This window comes from Equus asinus, chromosome 2 (assembly GCF_041296235.1).
Source record: "Equus asinus isolate D_3611 breed Donkey chromosome 2, EquAss-T2T_v2, whole genome shotgun sequence".
In the NCBI taxonomy this organism is placed as follows: Eukaryota; Metazoa; Chordata; class Mammalia; order Perissodactyla; family Equidae; genus Equus; species Equus asinus.
In genome coordinates, this window is record NC_091791.1 from 185,528,832 (window position 1) to 185,553,364 (window position 24,533).

Consider the following 24,533-nt stretch of genomic DNA (forward strand, 5'->3'; position numbering starts at 1 on the left):
AAGAAAAAACTAATTTTTGAGCTCTCCAAAGGTCATCTCTGTGTATTTGTAGGTTACTGATATTTGCTTTGAGGTTTCAGAAGGTTAGGAAAATATTTGAGAAGAAAGAATTTTTGACAACCAGTGAATCCAGTGAATGTATCTTTAAGTGCTTTTGAAAAAGGCCTGGAATCAGTAGCCGCCATGGTGAATGGCGCTGCAGGAAGTCTGTTCCTATTATATCAAATGTTAAATGAAAGTAAAAAAAAATCTGGATGTCCAAAGGAACAGCTAGTTAGGCTATGCTTTTGATAAAGGAACAAAAGTAGGTCCCAGCCAGTATAAACTCTATAACTGTAAATCTTTTGGGAGAAGTAGTAGGAAAAATGTTGAAGGTAAGATAACTGCAAATATTGGCAAAGGAAGCCAAGAAGTTTGGCAGAGGTAAATCCAGATGTCACTTTAACCAGGGATTCCAAGGCAAACACAGGCAAGTTGTGATTCCCATTTCAGCAGGTGTGATAGAGTTAGATTAGGGTTAGATAGAGTCAACACTTCTGTACTGATATAGCTACCCTGATCATCTAATACAGAAATAGGCTGGGAGAGACCGTCTCTAACTCTAGACATACTCAGGGCACTTTGTGTGGAGTCTGGAATTTCAAGAAAATTAAAGCCCAAAGTATATCTGTCTTCATAAGCAGAGAGGATTATACATCAGGTATTTTTTTTTTTTTTACCAATATGTTGTCTATGGGTTGGAGGAAGAGAAATCCCTAAGGGAAGAAAGTGGTTCTACTGGTGGGTTTTAGGAAGCAATATCCTTGGCTGTAGCAGATCTGGTCAGTGTCCTTCTCTCATATTTAACCATTTCCTTGCACTCTGGCCCAACTTTTAACTTCCAGCACAAGCTTCCATTTTCCTGCGGATTTTCTCTGTACTCCAGAGTGCTGTCTCCATGCTACGGCAGCCCAGTGTACCAGAGACTTAATGATGCCTGGAGCAGCATTTGAGCAATTGCCCCTCGGTTGGATAGCCTGAGTCCAGTGTTCTACACGGGCTCCCAGAGTTTCTCAATTGGATTTAGCTCCGTGTCCACAGAGGTAACTCCTTCATTAATGCATTCTTCACTAGATGCTTTCCTTGCCCATCCTGGTCTCATTTGCTGACTCCTACACTGACTGTTTCCAGGGATTATTTCCCAAATGAACTACATGCATTTGGATATTTTCACAGGGTCAGCTTCTGGAGGAAACCAAACTGAGATAGTTATTATGGGAACTGGATGTAGGAAGCAGGCTGTTAGGATGGGATTCTGGAATTGGGTCACTTCACTCCCTGGCCAGAAGGCTGTGAGAACAACATTGTGTGAGAAGCCCTGGCCTGCTGTTATACCAGAATTAAAATGACTCACACTTGTGGATGCTAGTAAATGAGGTGCCCTGGCTAATGCAATATGTCTAGCAGTTGAGAGATATGAGGGAAATGGTGAATATTATTAGGACTGAGCAAATTGCTGATTGTTCAATGTAACTGAAGCAGGGATGGAAGGAATTGACAACTTAGGGCCTGGTATCAAAGCCAGGAAACCTTGATGATCATGTTTAAGGAAACTTTCTTCCCTTGCATCAGAGGACAGCCTGTATTGGAAATGACAACCCATTGCTCGCTCAAGGAGGTTGTGCTTCCCATCCCTTTATGTTTTGGTTCTGCTGCACCAGAGGACTGCTTGCTGGACCAGAAGAAGGGTCACTTATATCATGTAGCATAGTAAGATCTTGCTAATCCTGATTACGTCTTTGCCTGGCCATTTTGGACACCTTAAGGCAGTAGATTAGCAGACAAAGGAGTCGCTACACTACCTTAGATAAATAACTCTGATTTTCATGAGGAGATAAAATTGCCGACATCTAATGGGGTCAAGAATGAGGATATCTGGAACTTGGGGGATTTCCCAGGGGTACTTTCATGCCTAGTGATAACTGTAAGTGAAAAGCGGCAGCAGTCATGGCCAGAAAATGGCAGAGTAAATGGAAGTTAAGTTCCTCAGGGATGTAGGCCTGGGCTGTCCTACTAGAAAAGCAACCTAGAGTAACGGAAGTGCTGGTCAAGGGTGAGGAGAATCTAGAATGCATAATAGAGGAGACACAGGATTAATATCATTCGTGAGCTTACTAACAACTGCAGCACTGGGAGTGTCGCTTGTCACACAATCCCTCTGGTCAAATCCATTTCTTTTTTTTAAATTGTGGTTAGCCACTACCTTGAGTAATCAATAACAGGACAAAGTTAATGTAGGGTGTGCGTGGATCTAAATGCTGCGTGTTCTTCTCTGTTTTCATATACACTGGCCATCTTCCAAACGTCAGTCCCTGTCTTGCTTTGCCTCAGGCTTGCCCTGATCCGGGAACCTAATCTGCAGACCACAGGTCCGCCTATAAGCAGGTATTTCCTATGATTTCTCCTGACCCAGGAGGAACCTCAACCAAAGACTGCTAGATGCTGGTAGACATGTGTCTTAGCACCTGTCACTCCTCTTTGGGTGGGAAAATGCTAAGATACATGTTCCGTCTTGGTTTCTAGAATTCTGAGTAGAATCGAGAACCGGTTGCCCATAGTGGCAACCAGATCGATAATTTTAAGGTACTCGATGTGGGATTCGTTACTGTATTAGCTTCCTATTGCTGCTGTAACAAATGACCACAAACGCAGTGGCTTGAAACAACACAAACCTGTTATAGTTCTGGAGGTCTGAAGTCAGAGATGGATCCCATGGGGCTAAAATCAAGTGTCAGCAGAGCTGCGTTCCCTGTGGAGGCTCTGGGGCAGATCCATTCCCTTGCCGCATTCAGTTTGTAGAGACCGCCTGAATTCCTTGGCTCAGGGTCCTCTTTAACAAGCACTCCAACCTCTTTTACTTTTTACCTCTGGTTTTCTAAGTGGAACTTAGTTTATTTAAAAAGAAAAGAATTCCATCATTATGAGGATCAGTAATTTTTTTTAACCTATTCGGTTTGTCATCCAGCACTGGTTTTGGGTCTCATTTTCATGGCTGTTTGGCACTAGAACCAGTTTTTCACTTTAAATAAAATCAGTGAGTTTATGCTGCCCTTGTCTGAGCTATCACTCTTTTGGCAGATGGCTTAAATGACTTGATATACACTTGAGAAATTAAGGTAAATTTGTTCCACATTAGTGGCTTTGTTGGCATTATATATCAAATAGCCCAGTGGCTGGGCAGAGAGTTATAAAATTCTCTGGAACCCCTTGAAGCAAAATAAAATTATGACTTTTTAGCGTATTTAGCCAAGGTAAAATAAGGCTTTCAAAATTCAGATGTAATCCTGTAAACTTATGACTTCTACCGCTTATTTACCAAGTGATAAGGACATGCAAGGCTTTTTACTGTTCAGATAACCAGTCTTTCTTTCTACAACTCCAGGAAGGCTAGAATTTCTCTCTGAAGATGATGACCCAAAGTTGTTGGCATGGCAGCATCCTCACTGGAATGAGCACCAACGTTTCCACTTTGGGTAAGATGAAGTTGAGTAATTTGTGCTCAATTATTTTCTGGGCATAAGTACGAAGAAGCATATATACATTAGAAAACCTTGTATGACTTTTCATATCCATTACTTTCCCACACTTTAAAGCTCACCTGTAAAGTTGCCAGTATGTGGAATTTTACCGCCTTAACCCGTGGGAGTACAGACCTGGCCTAAGTGGTCTATCCGTTGGGTACTGTTACTATGCGAATTAAATGTGAGCACTAGAGACTGGGGAGCTCATGGAGGAAGCATAGGCATAAAAGTAGGAAGAAAAGTAATGAAAGTGAAGGGAACAGTTCACTCCAGGTGTATCACCTCTTCCTGGGTTAAGGACCTGTTTCTAGAGGCAGTTGTGGTGAATGGAAAGCCCAGTGGATTGGGAATCAGGACCTATCCTCCCAGAGAAAATCATTTGTATGCTCTGGTTCTTAATCCTTTCATCTATAAGTGATGAATTTGTACCATATAATTGGTCATTTCTCTTTTAGCTCTAAGAATGCACTTTCCCTTGCAAGGGCAGATACAAATTAAGAGGCTTAATTACCTCTGTTTAAAATAAGGGAAGACACCTCCTCTTCTTGTCTTAGAGCATTGACTTTATCAAACTTCTAAGTTCTTTCTCAGTCTTTTGAAATATACGGAAGTCTTTATAAAAGCTAAGTAAGTCTCTGGCCAGCTTTAGGACTCAAAAATGTCTTTCTCAAGGGTTTAGGAACTTTTTTTTTTGAGGAAGATTGGCCCTGAGCTAACATCTGTTGCTAATCTTCCTCTTTTTGCTTGAGGAAGATTGTTGCTGAGCTAACATCTGTGCCAATCTTCCTCCACTTTATGTGGGATGCTGCCACAGCATGGCTTGATAAGTGGTGCTAGGCCTGTGCCCAGCATCCAAACCAGCAAACCCCGGGCTGCCAAAGCTGAGCACACAAACAACCACTACGTCATGGGGATGGCCCCCTGTGAATGATTTTTTTGAAATGTAATCATCAAGGAAGATCATGCCCATATTTCCCAATCTCTAGGGGAGCGTAGGAGCCTAATTTTGGAGGGCCCCCTGCTCCAAGCTGCAAAACTACCTGTTGTCATGAAGATATGAGAAGGTTTTTTGCCTTTGGTTAAAGCCAGTTAGCTTACACAGATGGTCACCTCGACTACAAAGTGACTTTGGGATGAACTGTGAGAAATGGTGCTGTGAAGTTCTCTTGAGAACTAGTTGTTGTTTACCCTGAGAACATATACATAATGAGTGGTGTCTGCTTCGCTATGTAAAAGGGTGAGACCTCTCTGTCTTTGCAATCTTTTAGAGGATTGCCTGTGATGGGCATCACCTTCTGGTTTTAACACTTATTCGGTAATAAAACTGTCTTCTTTCTCTTCTACCTTCATGGAGAGGTGCTCATGGTCATAAGACTTTGTTTTTAATTATATTTCATCAACAACCTGGATATATCCTCTAAAAAAAATCATGATGATCAAATTATACTGCCTTTTGTACAGAGTTTTGAAAGTTGTCAGAAAAAATCTATAAAGATTCATATATTTATCCTTTAAATGCTGAACTCAGAACAAAAGGACATCAGAGAAAAGTCACAATTTTTACCAGAATCTTCTCTTCTTCCAAGTTGCCTTTCAGCTTCCCTAGAAAGGCTGCTATGCCCTCATTTCTGCTCTCAATCCCATCCTTTCTCACAGCTCGAGAAAGTCATTTTACAAGGTAAAAGCAGTACATGCAAACTGTCTTTTGAAAAATTACTCACTGGTTTCCAAATCCTTTCTTCTTGGTCCATATAATCCTGATTTTCAGGTTGCAATGTCATATTTAGAGGGAAGAAGCATTTCCGGGTTTTATATATTTTATTAATAAATACCACAATTATTTTATTTCAAAATGATGAAAATTTAAGCCAACCATGAATTTTGTAACTGCCTTTCTCATACAGATTGAGAGAAACAAATGTTAGAAAGTCAGGTGATGGTCCAGGATTACAGAGCCAGCTTTCAAAAGCACATCTCTTGAGCGGAGCAAGGCTTCTGGTCGTGAAAACTCCATATTAAAAGTCACTTCCTAGCACAAGAGGTGGTTATAAATATGCCAGCCAAGTAATTACCTCAACTTGTCAAATATAACAAATATAGAAAAGGAGGCATCACTGTCCAATTTTAAGCTTTTGGGGAGCACTTCATAAATAAGGTATTATGCCTAAAGTTCTTTGCAATGATTGTGAGTTTTGGTATTTTCCAGTATACGAAGAATAAGTCATTGTATAGTCATTTGTGATGTGATTTATAATCGTCCCTGAGATGAGAGAAGCCCTCCTGCTGTGGGTCACCTTGGTGGGTTCACTGGCTTTGGCTGAGTAAACCCATGAGAACCACAGAGGCTACAGTGACGTTAGCTGTGTTCTTCAGTTCAATTTGCTTTTCAAATCCACAGAATGCTTTCAGCTGGTCGTGGCGACCATCCTCTCTCTATAATTAGAACGTTATTAGCCTTAAAAGACAGATCTGGAGGGAGCTCGTTTTCGCCTGTGCTTTAGGCACACCGGCCCTGACAATTTCCTCTGAGCTTTACCTCTGGAGACTTAGAATCTGTGTCTTTTTAAAGATTTAAATTAGTCACAGGGCATCAACAGCAGTAGCATTGCAAGATTTTGCTTATTCTCAGTCTTTAACTAATTGCCCCATTTAAATGGCAGCCAACTTTAAAAAAATCAATAGTTGCTTTGCTCAGATGTTGGTTGAATTGTAAAAACTCCACTTGGTAGATCACTTTGCCGTTCGACAAAGGATAATATCATGCTTTTAACCACTTTTTCAAAACTCTAATTGTATAGTCTGCCAAGTCCTGTGTTATTTGCTCTCAAACAAATATTATATTTAATCTTCTGTAATCAGTTTAATGTTTGGAAGAAACCAAACAGCTGCCTTGCAGGATTTCTCAATGCTAAGCATGAATGTCTCACCATCAATAACGCATTTGCTTTGAATGGAAGTGAAAGTCAAGACAATTGATGGCTCAGCTGCTGAGGAAGCAGAGGAAGCATGAGGTGATGGAGCTGCTTGCTCAGTCACGTTGCCTCCTGCTGGGGAGCTCAGCCATCAGGAACTCACTGTGCAAATCCCACTTCAGTGGACGGAACAATGCTGTTCAGTGACTCATTTCAGATAAAACAGAATTCCTACAAGACTGTGGATTGTGGATTTTCATAAACTCCCATTTTCATTGTACTGCCTGTCTCCTCCTATAATGTTGATCTGTATCTCAGAGATGGTTTAAAAACACGTCTGCAAGTTCTTTGACGGTTCTTCCATTAAAAGGCAGGAACGTCTCTTCCCCTTGAAACTAGTTGAGCCTTTGACAGCCTCAGGAAATAGCATACAGTGGGAGTGCTGTTGTGTGACTTCCAAGAGCAGGTTGGATAAGGTCATGCCTGAAGCTTCTGCTGGTCTTTCTTGGGACACCAGCTCTTGGCTACCACGTTGGGAGTCCAGCTACCCTGAGGCTCATGGAGACACCCATAGACATATCAAAAGGGATGCAAGAGAAGCCCCAGCAGTTCTCACTGCCAGCTATTTGATTGTCTCAGGTCAGGTGCCAGAAATGTGAGGGGAGCAGTTTTCAAGATGTTCCCAACTCCAGCTGCCTTCCCAGTGAGAACTGCCAGAATCATGAACAAAAGAAATGATTGCTATTGTGTGAAGGCACTGATTTGAAGTGCACTTTTATACAGCAATAGATAACTGGGAAGGTTTCATTCTACACCTTTTAGTAGCTTTATAGGCAAAATATATAGTTTCCTAAACACATTTAATCTATTCTTCTTTGAAGGATTCTGCCATATTATACAAAAATATTTCCTTCCAGGATTTCTCTGACTCTACTTCTCTTTTATATAACTTTAGATATTATGTTAAGCCCCAATTGAATAATCTAATTGAAAATGCCTAAGAAGAGACATAAATTATGATATAAAATATCCTTAAACTAATGAATATAAAACAGATAAAATACAGTTTGGCAGGTGTTTTGCTAATCTTTCTCTCCTTTTTTGTGTGTGGGATACATTAAGACTTCACTCATTTCCTTGGGAAAAAGTGTGGATTTGTATGTGTTTTAATAATAGCTTATTTTTTTTATTGTAGCTAAAACTCTCAGTGATGTTAAAAGGATAGAGCCTTGTCCATACTTAGATTCATCATTTTCACAGATTGAATGTATTATTTCAAAGTTCCTAAGATTTGAAAGATATTTTATAAACATTAGGGGAATAGGTAAGAGGGCTCTGAAATATTTTTCTTTTAAAATTACTTAAGAAAGGAGGTCACCTAAGATCATTACAGCCACTTTGATAAGTCATTCTTACCGTCACCACCTTAACATAGCCACGTTCATTTTATAGGTTATCTTCTAATATGCACATGTGAATTTTTGATTAAAGTGTTACTATACTATTTATATTTTAGGGAATGCATAATTGTGTTTGGTAATGTATATTTGTATCTTATCTGCTTGGACTGCTATTCAAAGTCATCTCCTGAGAAAGACTGAGAAGGTCTCCTTGCTTCTCAGAGTGAAGGAGACGCATGGCCTCCTAGAGCAGGAATTGAAGTCCTTAGAGTCTGCATTTGAAGCCTTTTTTCTAAATCCATGTTTGTCATCCACCTTATTTCTTTCTTCTTTGAACCATTTTAAGTTGTCACATTTACAAATTTTCTAAAATTCTGCCTAATATGATGGGACACTGTATCAGAATGTAGGATAGGCTAAATTAAAGTTAGGGAAAAATCTAAAAATCTCAGTTTAGTACAAAAATACGTGTTTCTCTCTAGCATTACATGGTCATAGGCAGTATCAGCAGGAGCCCTATCCATTTCAGACCCCCAGGGCCCTGGGCAGACAGGCAGGAGGATTTTGCCGATCCCTCTGACAAAGAGAAGCATTAACTCTGGAAGGTATTGTGTTGACAATTAAATGCTCAGCGTAGACATTATCATGTCTTCTTGGTGGCTAGCACTGGCTTAAAGGTTCAACTCCATCACCAGAGAGACAGCAAGTACAAGCCTGCCACATGCCTGAAAATGTTTGGCTGATGGTCTTAATGATAACCATACAAATAAAGCCATAAAGTGACACAACTGTAAATTTTCAGTTTGTAATGTGATAAATCCTAATCATATAGTTTATTCCACAACACTTACTGAATATCTATAATATCAAGGTAGTGTTAAATATGGGCTGGTATAAATGAATAAGACATCTTTCCTAAATTACTCAACATATAATAAAATATGTATACTGAAAACAGTGCTTGTAAACTGGTCAAGCTCGTACTAAAGCATTTGATAAAGCTGTGCAAAACGCATGATGGGAGCAAATAGGAACAGATCCTAATTCTGCCTAAGAGAGGGCAAGAAGGCTTCGCAACGCATTCTAGAAATCTTTTATTTCAAAACTCAGCTGAATTATTAAACTCAAAGGTTATATTTAAAAAAATAATCCTCACAACCTACAAAACGGTAATCTTGTAAGCATAAGTTCTATTTGTGGTTTCAATATCAATGAAATATTAAGAACCTTCTATTTCATTTACGACTAAACAAAAAACGCAGCATACTAAACTTTATAGGTTAATGGTTAAAAATACAAATTTAAAGATATCACTGAACACACAACTCCTCCTACATCTTAAAAAGAAGTTAAAAATACCAATTGGCCATAGTTAACAATCATCAAATGCCAGGCGCTGTGATAGGATCCCCCCAACACACAGACATTAGTCACAGTCCTCACCCTTACAACAACCTCCGGGTAAATGCTTTCCCCTTGTGCTTTTCTACAGATACGCCAACTGAAACTCAGAGTTTAAGTGACATATCTGAGGTGTCCATACTGTTAAATAGTGGTGTGGCTGTTTGACATCAGAACATGAACTCTTAGCTTTTATTTTATTATACTTCATAAAATATAAGCAGACTTTATAGAATTAAGTTAGAAAGGATAAGTGTATATTGATAGATGGTGTGTATTTTTAATGAATGCCTCTTAAAAATAATTATCTCACATTACCTAAATTGATTTTCTTAATGCGATTTAGTTATAGTCAATGGGAAAATCAGTTGACTCATTATCTGAATGCCAATAGATTAAAACCCAAGGTTTAACAATGCTGTAATATGTATATACCTGTTCAAATGCATTCTAGTATAATTAAAGGTTCTTACTTCTAAAAGCATAATGAGATTTGTGGGTAGTTACATCATGAAAGAGTTACTGAATTAAAATTGGAGCATATTCTGTGGCCAGCCCCTTGGCATAGAGGTAAAGTTTGGTGCACTCCACTCCGACAGCCTGGGTTCATGGGTCTGGATCCCAGGCACAAACCTACATCACTCATCAGTCATGCTCTGGTGGTGACCCATATATAAAGTGGAAGAAGATCGTTGCAGTTGTTAGCTCAGGGCTAATCTTCCTCAAGCAAAAAGAGGAGGATTAGCAACACATATTAGCTCAGGGCTAATCTTCCTCAGGAAAAAAAAAAGGAGCATATTCTAACCATTATTTTTCTTAGACATATGTTATTAACATTAAATAAAGTAAATGGAAAATATTTCCTACATGGTGGTGAGGAGGATAAATTTTTATTTTTGATGTTTCCTTTATATAAAATAAAATGCCATCAACTACAAAGCAATGAGAACAAAATGCAACCGACTATAACCTATGGGGGAAGTCCCATCCCATTCCATTTCCTCACTTTCCTAATTGAGACTATGATTAATGTACCACAAGAACTCCAGGCTGAATCTGAGGCACCGTATGGTCTGACCCACTCTGCTCTAAGACTGTACCAGGTTAGGAAGCCACAGTGTGAGCAGATCACATATTAATAACTCCGTGCTCTTTATTCTTCACCTGTCTAGGTAGGATGTAAAGATAGCTAAAGATTGTTTATTTCCAACAATTTAATTTTAAACTCAAACCATGCTGCTTTCTCTGCCAAGATGATAAATACTGAATGGTTTATGAATGATTGAGGAAAGTTCAGCAATCTTTTGAAATAAGATAGAATAGCAAAAATCTATTTCTTTTCACTCTTATTCATAACAACATGAGGCATTAATTAAAAAAAAAAATCAGGCCTTGAACTTCAGAACCTGGTAGGTGGTGGAAAAGAAATACAAAATTGAGCTTATACAGAAACAATTTTCCCTTAAAAATATTTAGTATCTCCTAGGATATTTTTAACTTCGATTCATTTATAGTGTTTTTGTGAAGGTTGATCCTACTGGATAATGCCCTCCATGGTTTTAGAACTACTTAGATCTCAGAATTGACCACTGTGACCCTTACTATCAACTTAATTGGCAAGAACCACTGAGAGATGGCATTAGTGCTGCTTTACCACGCTATATTAAATACAGTGTGTTCTCCAAAATATCGTGTTTAAATGATCCCTTTTTATTCACAGCAGACTACAAATGTATTCTTTGTTAACAGTCTATTAATTTCAAAGTCACTGAAGCCAAAAAGAACTATAGAAGAGTTGCTTTGGGGGTGACAGCCCAGGTTGCTGGAATAAGCAATTTGAATATTCAGGGCACCAAAGAGATTGCTTTTCTGCTATGGCGATAGGCAATATTCATCTCCGAGGTCTTCCTTTGGGGACAATAACTGTACACATGACTCCAAAACATCAATTGTCTCTTCTCCAGATGGTTTCTGATAGGTGAGAGGAATTCCTACGCCAGCGTAGACCACAGGCCTTCTGATGAACAGATGATGTTTCCCTGGATACATTTCTATTGCCCGTTTTCTGTAAACAAAAGCAAAATATACATAATGCACAAAAATAGATGTGCAAAAGTACTGAATTGTCACAGGGCAGAACGTCTCTAGGAGGAAATAGGAAAATAGAAGGATGATTTAACCCCAGACTAGAGAAGCAAGAATATGTGAAAGAAGGTAATGGAGAGAGAAAGAAATGAAGAGCGAATTAAATCAGAAAACCGAGTCTATCAGATTCATGTCATCTGTCCACTGTGTCAAAGTAAATGAGAGCAATCGGCTTGTCATATGTCATAGCTGTCTAGTGAGCATTTTCAACATCAATCTAGGAGCTCTACCCACGGGGACCAGAAGAAGGCATTTGCTCCTTCAGAAAACAAGGGGCTTAGGGAAAATTCTTAGTTAACAGAAAATTCCAGCTTGAGTTTTGAAGTCTGGGACAGAGAAGACCTCACTTTGCAAGGCTACTCTCTGCAATCTGAGAATCTCGGTGCCGTCTGCATCCACCGATTTTCTACACTTTGGATGGGAGAAGACATTTAACCAGTCTGAATAGCTGATAAAGTGAATAATGTACTAAAATTGTGGTTCTAGAAGAGTATGTTTGTATGGATTACTTGGGGAGCTTGATGATATTTCAGGTTTCCAGGCTTTACCCCCAGAGATTCTGGTCAGTGGGTCTAGAGTGGTGTATCAGGTAACTCTTGTGAACCAATACACTTATCCTCTTAACTCCATTTCAAGAACTGTGAAGAGTGTGACGTTTTACCTTACTTCGAGCTAACAAATTAGCCTGCCATAGTTTCATGGATACTGGCAAAGATACAAGATTCCTGGGTCAGAGACTAGGGACTTTGTTACTCGTGGCACAGAAAGCAGTATGAGCTTCAGCATGCTGGCAGCAGTTCCCCTCGTCCCTAAGTCCCACGGTTGATGCAGGTGGCTCAGATGGATGTCTGCACATGCATTGGGCTGTTTTATAGGACAGGGACTCTGAATTTAGGATATCTTTATCCTTGTCAAAACTGGATATCTTTATCAAAACCAAACTCTAGGTAGGGATTAATTTTTTCTAAAGAGGCCTATGAGTCCTGTCACTTATTTTGACCATAATCTCTAGAATTCATGAAAATAGATACATACATTCATTTTAAATCAGAAGCAAATGTGGTTTTGAGTACTATTCCCTCAATCATTATGCTTTTTGCCATCAAAGAAACCCTAAGTACGTACCTTTTACTCATAGTTGTGGGTATTTCTCTAATTATTCTATGACAAAAATATCCCCTTACCACTTCTTTTGGCTTCCTTTGTCCATGTGACAGCTTTTCTCATGATGATGATTCCAGATGGGTAGTAGAAACGAGAACAAGTACATGATTAGAGAATGTATTTTTTATTCATTTACAAACTACATGAGAAACCTCATTTCTGCCTTTGTGACATTTTATTTTGACCAAAGAAGTTCCAATAAGCTAGAATTAGCTCTAGTCCCAATTGACCATTTCTAAATAACAAGATAAGTATTCAAAAGTACAGGCTTGCTACTGTTGATGATACTGTAGATTTTATTTTCCATGCCCATATTTCTGTTCATAGGGCTTTTTCCACCTAAAATTCTGTAAGGATTCCACCCACAGATTCTCCGGTACATTTCTCCAATGCCATGCTCCCCATAAAACTCCTCTATTCTTCAAAATGAAAATTATTTCACCCCATCTATCTCTCCTGAGGCCTTAGTTTACCTTTCTGTCACCTACCACCAGTACCTTGGGGAACTGAACATGGGCTGTCTTTTCTCCGAGACAGTGAGGACCGCAGGGTCACGGATCAGGTCCTATGCTTGGCCTGTTCTTCCTAGTGCCAAGCATGTTTGACTCCCTCATGTCATCTAGTCTTCAGAGGTCACCTAAATAGCCAATCTAGCAACCTGCCACTCTCTATTCAATAACCAAAATTAATTTTTTTAGATAGTCTCTCACTACCTATGTATTTTCTCTGAATATTTTCTGAATCACCCATCTAATTAACTTCATAATGGCAAAAACTATTTGATTTTGTTTACTCTTGTATTTCCAGCACCTAGAGCAATGCCTGAGAACAATATAGATGTTCAACAAAACAAAACAAAAATTATAACTTCCAAAAACATCCACCTAGCATGACATACCTCTCTATATGCAGCTAATGTGTTTATTGTAAATTATTTGTATCAATCTGCTAAACAAATCTTAAAACGACTTCAACTTATAGAATTACTAATACCAAAAATTATCTGTTCCTTTCTTCTGACTTAGGTAAGATGCCATTATCTGCCTTTTATAGACAATTAAGGATCAAATACCTAATGATTAAAAATTAACAGGATTACATGTGGGGGTAACTAGGACCTAAATTGGTTAACTCTGGAGGCAAGGCATAAGAATATTGCTATTTCAAGATAATAAATTGTGTTAATTACAAATCATTCTCTACTTGGTATTTTTTTATTTATTCGTATTTTGTCAATCTCTACAAGTTAGTGTTATCCATATATTTGTTTATTTTATTAGGGAAAATATACCCATGCTCCAAAAGTCATTTCTAGCAGACTATTTTCTTCAGTAGCTCAATCTTTTATTTTAGAACTAGTTTGACTAGATTCCTTGAAAATCAACTGTGGACCATCAGAAAAGTTGTCTATATGGAATTTCCCATAACAATAATTCCACATCAGAGTAACATAAATCAAATTTAATAACAGCTTAACCTTCTTGCATTTGACTTTTCTAGTATATATTAGACTTTTTCTGTGTTCTACCAAAATTTTCTCCAAAGTAAATCTACACCAAAAATGCTTTTTATGTTTTTTGTATGTGTGTATATTTTCTATTTTGTATTCACCTATTTTATTCTTGCAGTGACAGGAAAATGCTGGATCAAAATAGCATTTTTTTGAAGAAAGGCAATCATTTCCTTGGAAATAAAGGATGGCAATTTTACTTTTTTTCAAATCTATGTGTATAAACGAAATCAAACATTTCTACCGCTCATGAAGATCGGGGAAAGTTTTATTTTGTGGGATTAAATTTGAAGTCTGATCATTTTATCAAGGAGGCTAGGGCTTCCTTTGTAAAAGTAGTGATGCGAAAGCAAAGACAAAGTGAAAAAATAAGACCACGATTATTTTCCAACTTGAGCAATCTTTTTTCTCAAGGAAGGGCCTCTGGTGATTTCTGCCTGCCGTAGGAAGTAAACTTTTAGGTGACAGAGAAATTGGCAAATAATGTTTTCTTATTTGGTAAAAAATTAGAATTCTAGCATGTAGATGATTACTGAGGTGGACAAATACCAATTTAAATATGTGAATAAAGATAAAATTAGACCACAACTATGTCTTGAAGCAAACAGGAATAGTGTAGTTGTTCTTTCTATATGGAGCTTTGTCCTAAAAATCTGCATTTCTAGAGTTCACTAATTATAGGTAAGTACAGAGAACAAACAAGAATATGATTCAAAGTGTGGTATACTACCTTCCAAAGCTGGGTATCAAAATTTATGCAAATGGATTTTCGGTTACCGATGTCTTTTTGGTTTGGTATCAGCTGCCTGCTTTCCAAGGTGTGAATGAAATTCTCTTTCTCTAGAATACGTCAGCGTGCAGCAAACAGTATCCATTCAAACAACTACTGAGAATTCGGTCTCTCAATGTTCATGGACAGAGTCAGAATCGTATACTATGAAAGCTCAAAGCTGAAGACTGATTACAAATTCAGATATTTTTCTACAATATGATTCTAGGTTAAATGCCTATAGGCAGTGGTTTAGAGAATATAGAGAAATAATTGTTAATTTGAAAACATTTTATGCTATAATTAATGATGGTGAATTCAGTTTCATTCTGGAGATATCTTTTATTTTAGGAATCATGGTAAACATAACCAACATATGCTTTCAAACATGATCACTTTATCTCCCTAGCTCTTAGTTGTAGATTTCATTTCTGTCCACCTACAAAAAAGTCCATGCAACACTGAAATCTATGCCTTTTAGTACAACTTTTCTGCACTTACATCATTGACCTCCATGTATTGCAAATCTAATTTCACTTAAAAGCCTGCTAACACTTTCCTGCTCATATAACTAATGCCTTTTCCTTCTCTCATTATTTTGCATTGCTATTTAATTTTACTGCTGTGTTATTTTTATTCCTCTGAAATGAAATTTAGAATGAAAAACTTCCAAGAATTGCAATATTGTAGTAACTAAGCAGATGCTCTTTGTCATGTGTATTATTATTGTGGTATTTATGCATGATATAGGTGATAGAGAGCTGTTGGCAAATTTTGTGTTCATTTTCCTGTAACATAGTGTCGATTTCTAATCATTTTTTGAAGCTTCTTTTCAGTGTGTCGTCCTAATGTTGAAAATATAAATTCTGCAATATAAGAAAATAAGCCATAATTTTATAACACTGAATATGGTGCATAATTTTCAGAGGTAAAGCTTTAATTCAACTGATATTTTACAGTGTGTATCGCCTGAATTGTAAACATCTCTCCCATGATATGTCACTGCCCAATTAGATGAAAACCCAGCTCCCACTGGTGCATCCAGCAAACCTCTTTTTCCTTCTTTACAAAGCCATCAGGGACGCCCTTCAGAACAGCTGCTGACACTGGTGATGACTTTCCCTACCTTCAACTTTTTGCTCTTTCTTCTCTTTTTCTGACTTGGCAATTACTGCTACTTGCTGACGTCAGAAACAAGGCAGGGAGTCTGCTTCTCTCCATTTCTCCACCTTTTCTCTCCACACTTAAGTTCTGGACACTTTGATTACCATGCAATTAAAACATTGGATAATGCTGATATTGCTGGAAAAAGACCTGGAGTTGCTACTGTGCCTCTGTAGAATATAAAATTTCAATTGTGGTCTCAATATACAGGCATGCGTCATATACAAGTGTTACACACCTTTACTAATAATAGTTAAACAGCAAAGGTTTATAACGTTTTTTACAACGTTACATATCTGAGGGAATCCCTAATTCAGTATCTCCCTCACTTGTTTTCCAATATGCCTTTTGAGTAGGTGGTTAGTTTGTGTGCTGTGAATAGAATATAACTGTGAGATAATCTAAGCTTTGTGCAGTAACCCTGAATATTTCCGATGGTAATAAATGCTTTCTTTCGTAGAACATCTACCACCCTCCCACTCCTATTCCATAGCAATCTCAGACCTGTAGTTTTTTTAAAGACTTGGAAGGGCAGCAATGAAAGAATTAGGAAAGATCATCAAGTGTAAGGAAATGTCACTAGAGACTAAGACCAAGAGTATCCACACCCTTCTATTCCCAATTACTATGTACAGGTGGGAAAGCTGAACAGTGGAGAAGGCAGACAGAAAACAATGGGTTCATTAGAAATATGGCCTTGGAGGAGAGCTCCACGGATACCTTCGACTGCCAGAAAGATGGACAAGAGGATCCTAGAGCAAATTAAGCCTGGACTATTGCTGGAGGCAAAAATGATAAAAGTGAGGCTGTCCTACTTTGGGCACATCATGAGCAGGCAGGATTCTTTGGAAAAGACAATACTGCTGGGAAAAGTAGAGGCAGCAGGAGAAGAGGAAGACCACATATGACATGGATTGACTGCATAAGGGGAGCCAGAGGCAAGAGTCCCCAAGAGTTGAGTAGGGCTGTTGAGGACACGACATTGTGGACGTCGCTCATTCACAGGGTCACCAGGAGTTTGAGGCAACTTGACACATAACAACAGCAACATCTTTAACAAAATTCCCTCCTAGTCCTGAGCCCATGCAGCACATGAGCTGAGCCTTAATTATCAGGCTGTTCTCACGCTGCCTCAGTGACCATTGCAGGGACACGTGGAGAAACTTACATGGATTTATCAGAGTCTTCACAAGGACTTTTTAGGGGGCTATGAAGATTCTTTAAAGAAGGCCAATCTGAAAATGTGATTTTCAGAGAAGGTGAAGACAAGAAGTGGAAGGAGAGATGAGGTGGCCCAGGTCTGGGTTCTTCTAGCACGCCTCTTCCTGGTCGGGGCATGGAGCAGAATTTACTGCCTGAGCTATTCTCTGGGTGGCTTCTCTGAAACTGGCTTGATTTCTCAGGCTCTTCTCTCACCTGAGTAACATCTATTCTCTCTGTTGTAAATACTCAAAGGTTTTTTTTATTTTTTGTTTCCTGTTTGGACACTGCCAAGTACACTTTTTAGATCTTATTTTTTTTGTAGCTTTGTTTTGTTTTGGCAACAGTGTTTTTTTTCTCTAAAAGCTCTTACTAAGAATTCTGATGGAACAAATAAAAGCAGAGGGGATGGTAGAGCTGCTTAGAGGACATAATTTTATACAACTTAACTGGTGTGATTTCTTTCTAGTGCCCAGCCTTCCCAAACTGCTAGAGCACTACTTGCAACAATTAAAAACAGCCTGCTCCATTCTTTTTCTTTTTCTTTTCCTTTTGAGGAAGATTAGCCCTGAGCTAACATCCACCTGGGTAGGTCCATGCCTGGGATCCGGGCCAGGGATCTGAACCAGAGGCCAGTGAACCCTGGGCTGCCAAAGCGAATGCCAACTTAACCGCTATGCCACCGGCCGGCCCCCTGCTATGTCCTTTTCAGCTGAGACTATCTAGGTACACTACTAATGTATAGATATAACAAAAGTAGAAAAACCTTTGAAATACAATGTTCTTGATATACTTCATCATGTAGAGGATGGTGAGGTCCTTGTTTCGATATGGTAAATGTCTTTGAATACACTTCTCTCATATCTGTTGATCACTCCAGAAGTTTAGTTCAGCTTTAACTTTATCATTTGATCACGTCTTTTCCTGATACAGTCCTTTATGATGGACTTTATGTTTTCTGTGTCTTCTCACCATTACAAGAGTGCTCAGTTCTTAGAGCTATTTATGGACAATTCCACCATTCACCTTCTAAAACCCGTTACTGCGTTACTGCTGCTCAGTCTCACTCTCCTTCTCATATACACAGAAGTATTTCAGCACTGCATACAGATAAGCCATAAAACCTTTAGACAATTCAATTTCATTCTTTCTTGTTCTCCTGGACTCTTACCAACTAATTCTGACCACCATAGACCCTGACCTACAAGGACTAAATCCCCATCTCTACAATCTGCACCAAATTATAAATGTGGTATTTGAAAGCAGAGCTACGTCAGAGGAAGTAAGTTGTGGCATGGCTGGGTTGAGTGAGGTAAGACAATATTGATCAGTGGGAAACGCTGAAACAATCACACGGGGTTCAGGGACCACTCCAAGCAACAGTTTGCTGTGTCAGACATCCTTTCTAGACTAGACCTGCCGGGGGCAGCCCACATCCCTCCACAGTAAATCTTCTTCCTTGAGGAGACACAGTAATTCATTCAACAATTATTTATTTAATACCTATTTTTTCCCAGTCATGTATCAAGAACTGGGAACACAAGGATGACAGGCCATATCACATCTTCAAGTACCTTGCATTTTAACATGAAGACAAGACTATAAATGATTACAATGCAAGGTTGTATTGCTATAATGAGAGGTTGGAGAGGGTACTGCTGAGGTGGAGAATTTGGATGTAAGGCTGCGTGACGAGGCTTTGCAGGGTAGCATGCGAGTTCAGGGTTTCAAGTCACTCTGTGTGACTGATCACAGAAAGAAGAGTGGGGTCAGAGCTGAGGCTGTGCTGGGGGCATCCAGCCAGCTTCCCAAAGCTAAAGGACTTATTTTTATAGAAAGGGGCAGGCACATTGCGTTAATGAACACAGTCCATGGTTTGTATCAATGCACAGAGATGGCGGGGTCTAGTCGAGAGACAGAGGCTCTGGGAACAGAAAGAGGCAGGGCCAGCCCCCTCCTTACGCCTTCATTTTGAATATACTTCAGTTCTCAGTGGTGTTGCGAGATGCTCAGAGGCAATTTGTGTTAGGCACTTAGCACAGTGCCTATCTGTCACATTAGAGGCACTGGAAAAGTGGAGGATGTTTACACTAGCCTGAGGGTTAGTGAAAGCAGTAGCGTGGTGGTGTTGGCAGAGTGATATGTGGTCCCTTGGAATTACTTCATTAGCCAAACCATGTCATCATTCTATGCTTGCTTGATACTAGAAGGAAAGATAAACTCAGGATATTCAAACTATATTTTATCTGGTACTTGGGGTATTAAAGAATAATAATGAATGCTTCTTTGCAGTAGAGAATGTGCTTGATTTAGTTTTAAAAGGCATACAATGAGCCCTAGTTCTCTGTACTTTATACACCCAGAGCCTGATTTTAGGGTCCTTTATAACCCATCGCTGGGGCAGCATCCAATCCGCCCTCTGACGCCCACCTGCACTCATGTAGATGACGTGTGTCTCCTAGTGATTAAGATCAGTGTAAATAACGCCCTCCACTTCAGCTGGCCAGGCCTGTGGTTTAAAACAGGGACACAGAGGCCGAGATATTGGAGCATGGAGTTCTGGCTTTAGTGAAATGGGACAACTCCTGGGACCACAGAATGGCTAACTAAAGGTTCAGGCACTGCCTCTTAGGGCAAGAAGCAGTTTTTCAGGGGTCAAAAATCTCCTCAGTAATTCTGAGTGAAAAAGTAAAACAAACAAAAAACCAAAACTGCCAACACTAAGGCTCTGACAGAGCAAGGGACCAATTCTTCTCTGGTCCTTCGTGAAGTACGCATTTATGAGCAGACAGGGACTCTTGAGACACATCTATTCTATCCACTCATCCCAAACAAATGTACAGCTGCAGACTACACTCATCTGAAGAGCTGCGAGAAGTGGCTGAGGATCGCAGCCAGGACGCCTCATCCCACTCTAACGAGGAAATGTCTTCTGCAGCTTTTATCAGTAACTTAATCAGGAATATTTTTAATTGCAGCTTATGGTATTGTTATATACTTTAATTCTACTTCAAAGTACCTTACCGTGAAGTACTTTGATATTTGAATCATCAATTTTATGAGTTGAAATATTATTTTTCCATAAGAGATTTTAGAACTATATATTTTAAAATCTTTTGTATGTCTTTAAATGATCTGTAGAAATAAACTGATCTTAATTGTATTCTTTGCATTTTAAAAAGATTCTATTGAATCTAACCCTAGAATAGAGTATTTTGATTTTTTAAAAAATTAATGTTAGTCTAAAATAAGTATATCAAATGCTTGTCTTTTTAGGAAAAAATGATAAATCTAGTATGTCCCAGTTGTCTCAGGTTTAATCGTACAAATTTAAATACACACACACACACACACATACACACACAAGTACACACTCTTGGGCTTTTGGGTGTGAAGACTATTTCTGTTGTAAAAATGAGACATTGGGGCCATGGCAGTATTTACACATGGATCCAAATTGCTTTGTGGTTGTAAGGCAACAAACACAGAATTCATTTGAAAGAAATATTTTCTTGTGCTGATTCTCCTTTCTGGATTTTCAGATAATTGCCCCACAGCATCCAACATTAAACAGTGAAAACAGGATCATAGTATCAATATTTAATGACTTGAAGCTTTTATCACGTGATGAATTTCATCTCTGACTATTGCTTAGAATAATTCCATCTACAGTTTAGTATTCCAAAGATATGTTCATAGGAAATACCTGTTTTGTTGATTAGAGACACATTTTTCAGGGTATGTTTCACGAGTTTGAGGAAACAGTAGTGGTGGTGAAGGGAAGAATGCTGGAGTATATTTTATAGTCTGTAATCTTAGAGGAATCATGCAAATACAGTGAGAAGAAATAATGGAAAAATAATGTCTTAGAAATCTTTTATAAAGTGATTATTGATTATATTTCTAGGACTAACATGTTAAAAATGGGACTTTAAATCTAGAACTCAGGAAGAGTTTTTAATGAAAAAGTATTATCCATTTCAATGAAATTTCAAGATACTGGAAATGCTACAATACAGTTTGACAGAAAGTAGTGATAAATATCATGGAACTGTGTCACTGCAGGGGTTATGGAGCAAACATTTTAGAGAAGTTCACAGTTCCATGACTAAATTGCAAACAAAATTGGCTTAGCTAAAATGCATTAGGGTGTGCATTTACAGCGGAATGGTATGGAGCCATTACACACGATGGTATTTAACGATATGGGGACATGTCCATAAGCATTTTGTTCAAAATACATTGTTAAATTTTTTTTAAAAAAAGGTTGAAAATAGTTTCTAAAATGTAAGTATTTTCTTTTAAAAATGTAGATATATAAGGACAAAGTCTACAGAAATAATTCAAAATATTGGAATTTGATAACAGGAGGTTTTATTGATTGGTAGAATAAAAGATTATTACTATTTTATTCTTTTTGCCTATGTATATTTTCTAAATTATTTACAGCAGATACATACTGCTTTGAAAATAAGATAAATCAATGCTATAAGTGTTTTATTATTTAAAATAAACCTCTCACATCTTAAACATGTGCATATGACTGGGAACATGACATTCTTTATCTATGCATCCTAACAAATGCTTACCATATGAGAGGGTCCCTAAATGTTTGTTGAATACATGGAAATATATTTGGTAAAGGAGCTGTTACTTTTTCTGAAAAGGAGTGAACAATTGGAAAATGTGACACACACCATCCCCTTAGCCGTGTGCAGAATGCTCTCCTATTTGGATGTATACAAATGGCCTTTACCTTTATTTAACTGGAGGTAGTGAATTTGAATCCTGACTTTAGTGAGGTTAATTTCAAAGTGTGAGATTAATTCCTTGGGTGTGTTCTGCTACTTACTCTTTGTTGATTTCCTGGTTTCGGCTCATTATCTTCATCTTCAAATTTGACAAAAATCCCATACTAGAATTCAACTTGGAGTTCCAACATGTTATAACACAAGCACAAGAGAGCCTTACACATCGAATGAATCTGGTTATTTTTTTGTAGTTGGCAATGGAAACTGGGTTAAAAGATTCCTATTTTATATGCATTCCTAAATTGACAATTAAAATATTCTTCTAATTTTACAGTTTCTACTCTGTTGTGCATCTTTGATCTCCCCTTCTGAGCCTTCTCACTTTCTTTGGGTTTTCAATGTTGTCTACTTTTAGTACAATCCATCTCTTTTACTGTGATTCATACTTTGTGTCTCGTATCTTTCAGCCTCTCTCGGTGCAGCAAACACAGTTAATCTCAGTGGCCTCTACTCATTACTTTGGGGCACTGTTTCTTTTGTCTTCAAGCTCTTTTTTTTTTAGTATGTTTTGTTACTATAATTACTTAACTGAAAGTAATAGAGTTTAATTTATTAAATAACAGCTGGCATTATTGTATATGATTGTAGAGACAAAAAATGTTTCTAGCTCCTTTCTTCATTCTCTCCTTCTCTTTTTCACTTAATGAATATTAAACTGTACAGTTGTTAGAGGCCCAAATGCTGAAGCCAAACTGCTTATGTTTAAATCCAAACTCTGCCACTAGTTAACTGTGTGACCTTGGACAAATTCCTTAAATTCTCTGAGTCTAGGTTTCCTCATATGTAAAATGAGGCTGATATTTGTAGATGTGGTGGGCAGAATAATGGCCCCTGAAGATATCCATGTGCGTGAAGAGGTTACATGGCAAAAGGGATTTTGCAGATGTGATTAAGAATCTTGAGTTGGAGAGAGAATCCTTCAGAGTGCAGTAGAGAGGCAGGCAGTCAGCGCAGGAGATGTGATGGAGCAGAGAACAAGGGTGATGCAGCGTGATAACGGCATGGCTGGCCACGGATGGCTTTGAAGATGGAGGAACTGAGCCACAACCAAGAATGCAGGTGTCCTCTAGAAGCTGGCAAAGGCAGAGAAATAGATTGTCCTCTGAAGCCTCCAGAAGGAACACAGTCATGTCGACACCTTGATGTCAGCCCTGTGAGACACAGTCTAGAATTCTGACTTCCAGAACTATAAAAAAAATTGTGTTGTTTTTAAGCCACAAAGTTTGATAAGTTGTTAAAGCAATAATTGGACATAGTAGGGCTTCTATGAGGATTTTGAAAGTTATTTGTAAAGCAATTACAGTATCTTGCTTACAATAAGCAATATATATATGCATACACTTTTGTAAAATATCGAAGTATGTGACTAAGGAAATAACTATTGAGAAGTATTGAGTGCCTTCTACAAATACTTCACATTCAGTTAGATTGAAAATATATGGAAAGATTTGTCCCTATTCTTTAGATATAATACACCTTGAGGGAGGCTACACAAACACAGATTAGAAACATTGTATTATTATAATGGAAAGCTGCTGAGGGCGTTGGCACATCGACATATTGGCAAAACAATGGAGATGTGAAGAGGTGCTACGTGTGCTTGCTTTAATTCCGGGATCCCAGTACTCTGAGATACGCTACTTGTGAACACAGTGCCAGCCTCTGAATGGCGAAATGCTGAGGGAAAAAAAGCCTTCCCCTGAAACAGTGCTTTCAGTTCAGATGACATAGCTTCCGTTCAGAAACTCCCAATTGAATTTTAGAGAAAACGAAAAAGGATTAGCAGACACAGGGGTGCCTGCGCAGCAAAAGGTCTTGACTTGTGCAAAGGAAGTAAAAACTGCGCTTTCAAAACCTGGATAAACACCAGTCCTCCTGGAAGATTCTGCAGCGGGAACCTGATGCAGCTGGTCCACTCAGGGTTGACTTTTCAGGTGTTCTTCTTCAGTGAAGAGGCTGCAGCTGTCAGTATAATCGCAGCAGATGGCCATGCGTGCTGGCGCCGGGAGAGCGTGCTCGAGACGCCCTGTCTGGCGCTCGGGCTGATTCAGTACTTTTGTGAGTCCAATTACTAGAGCTTTGCAACGTCAAACCACGTGCCTGACTCTTGGGAGAGGGGCTGTTCTCTTCCCTGACCTACTTAAATGACAACCCAGAAACCTGGTCATGAAAGATGTTTCACGTTAGGAGAGATTTTATTGTTTCCACCCCTCCCCCACAGGTCTGGACAAATTGAAATACTGGCCGGGGGGCGGGGGGACGTATTCGCTTTTGAGAGATGATCAAGGAGATTATCCCTATTTTATTATCAGAATACATAGTCTTTTCCAGGCCATCACTAATTTGTAGTAACTGAAACCCCACCTGCTGGATGGTCATCACCGGTTTGGCAGAAACATCTATCTATACACTTTGCTGCTAGTGCAGCTTGGTTTTCAGATAACAGAGGAGAGAGAGCTGCAGTTTTCCAGTTTTTAAACTAAAGGAATGTTTTACT

The 24,533-nt window shown here is 38.7% G+C and overlaps 1 long non-coding RNA gene across 1 annotated transcript in view; it reads left to right on the top strand.

Annotated features, from left to right (window-relative positions):
- Window positions 1–637: 637 nt before the first annotated feature.
- Window positions 638–24,533, top strand: part of LOC139046374 (uncharacterized) — a 143,086-nt gene continuing 119,190 nt past the window's right edge. The window contains exons 1-2 of the long non-coding RNA XR_011506351.1: window positions 638–1,082; window positions 3,422–3,512. This is a non-coding gene — a long non-coding RNA (uncharacterized lncRNA). The remainder of the gene's footprint in view (window positions 1,083–3,421; window positions 3,513–24,533) is intronic.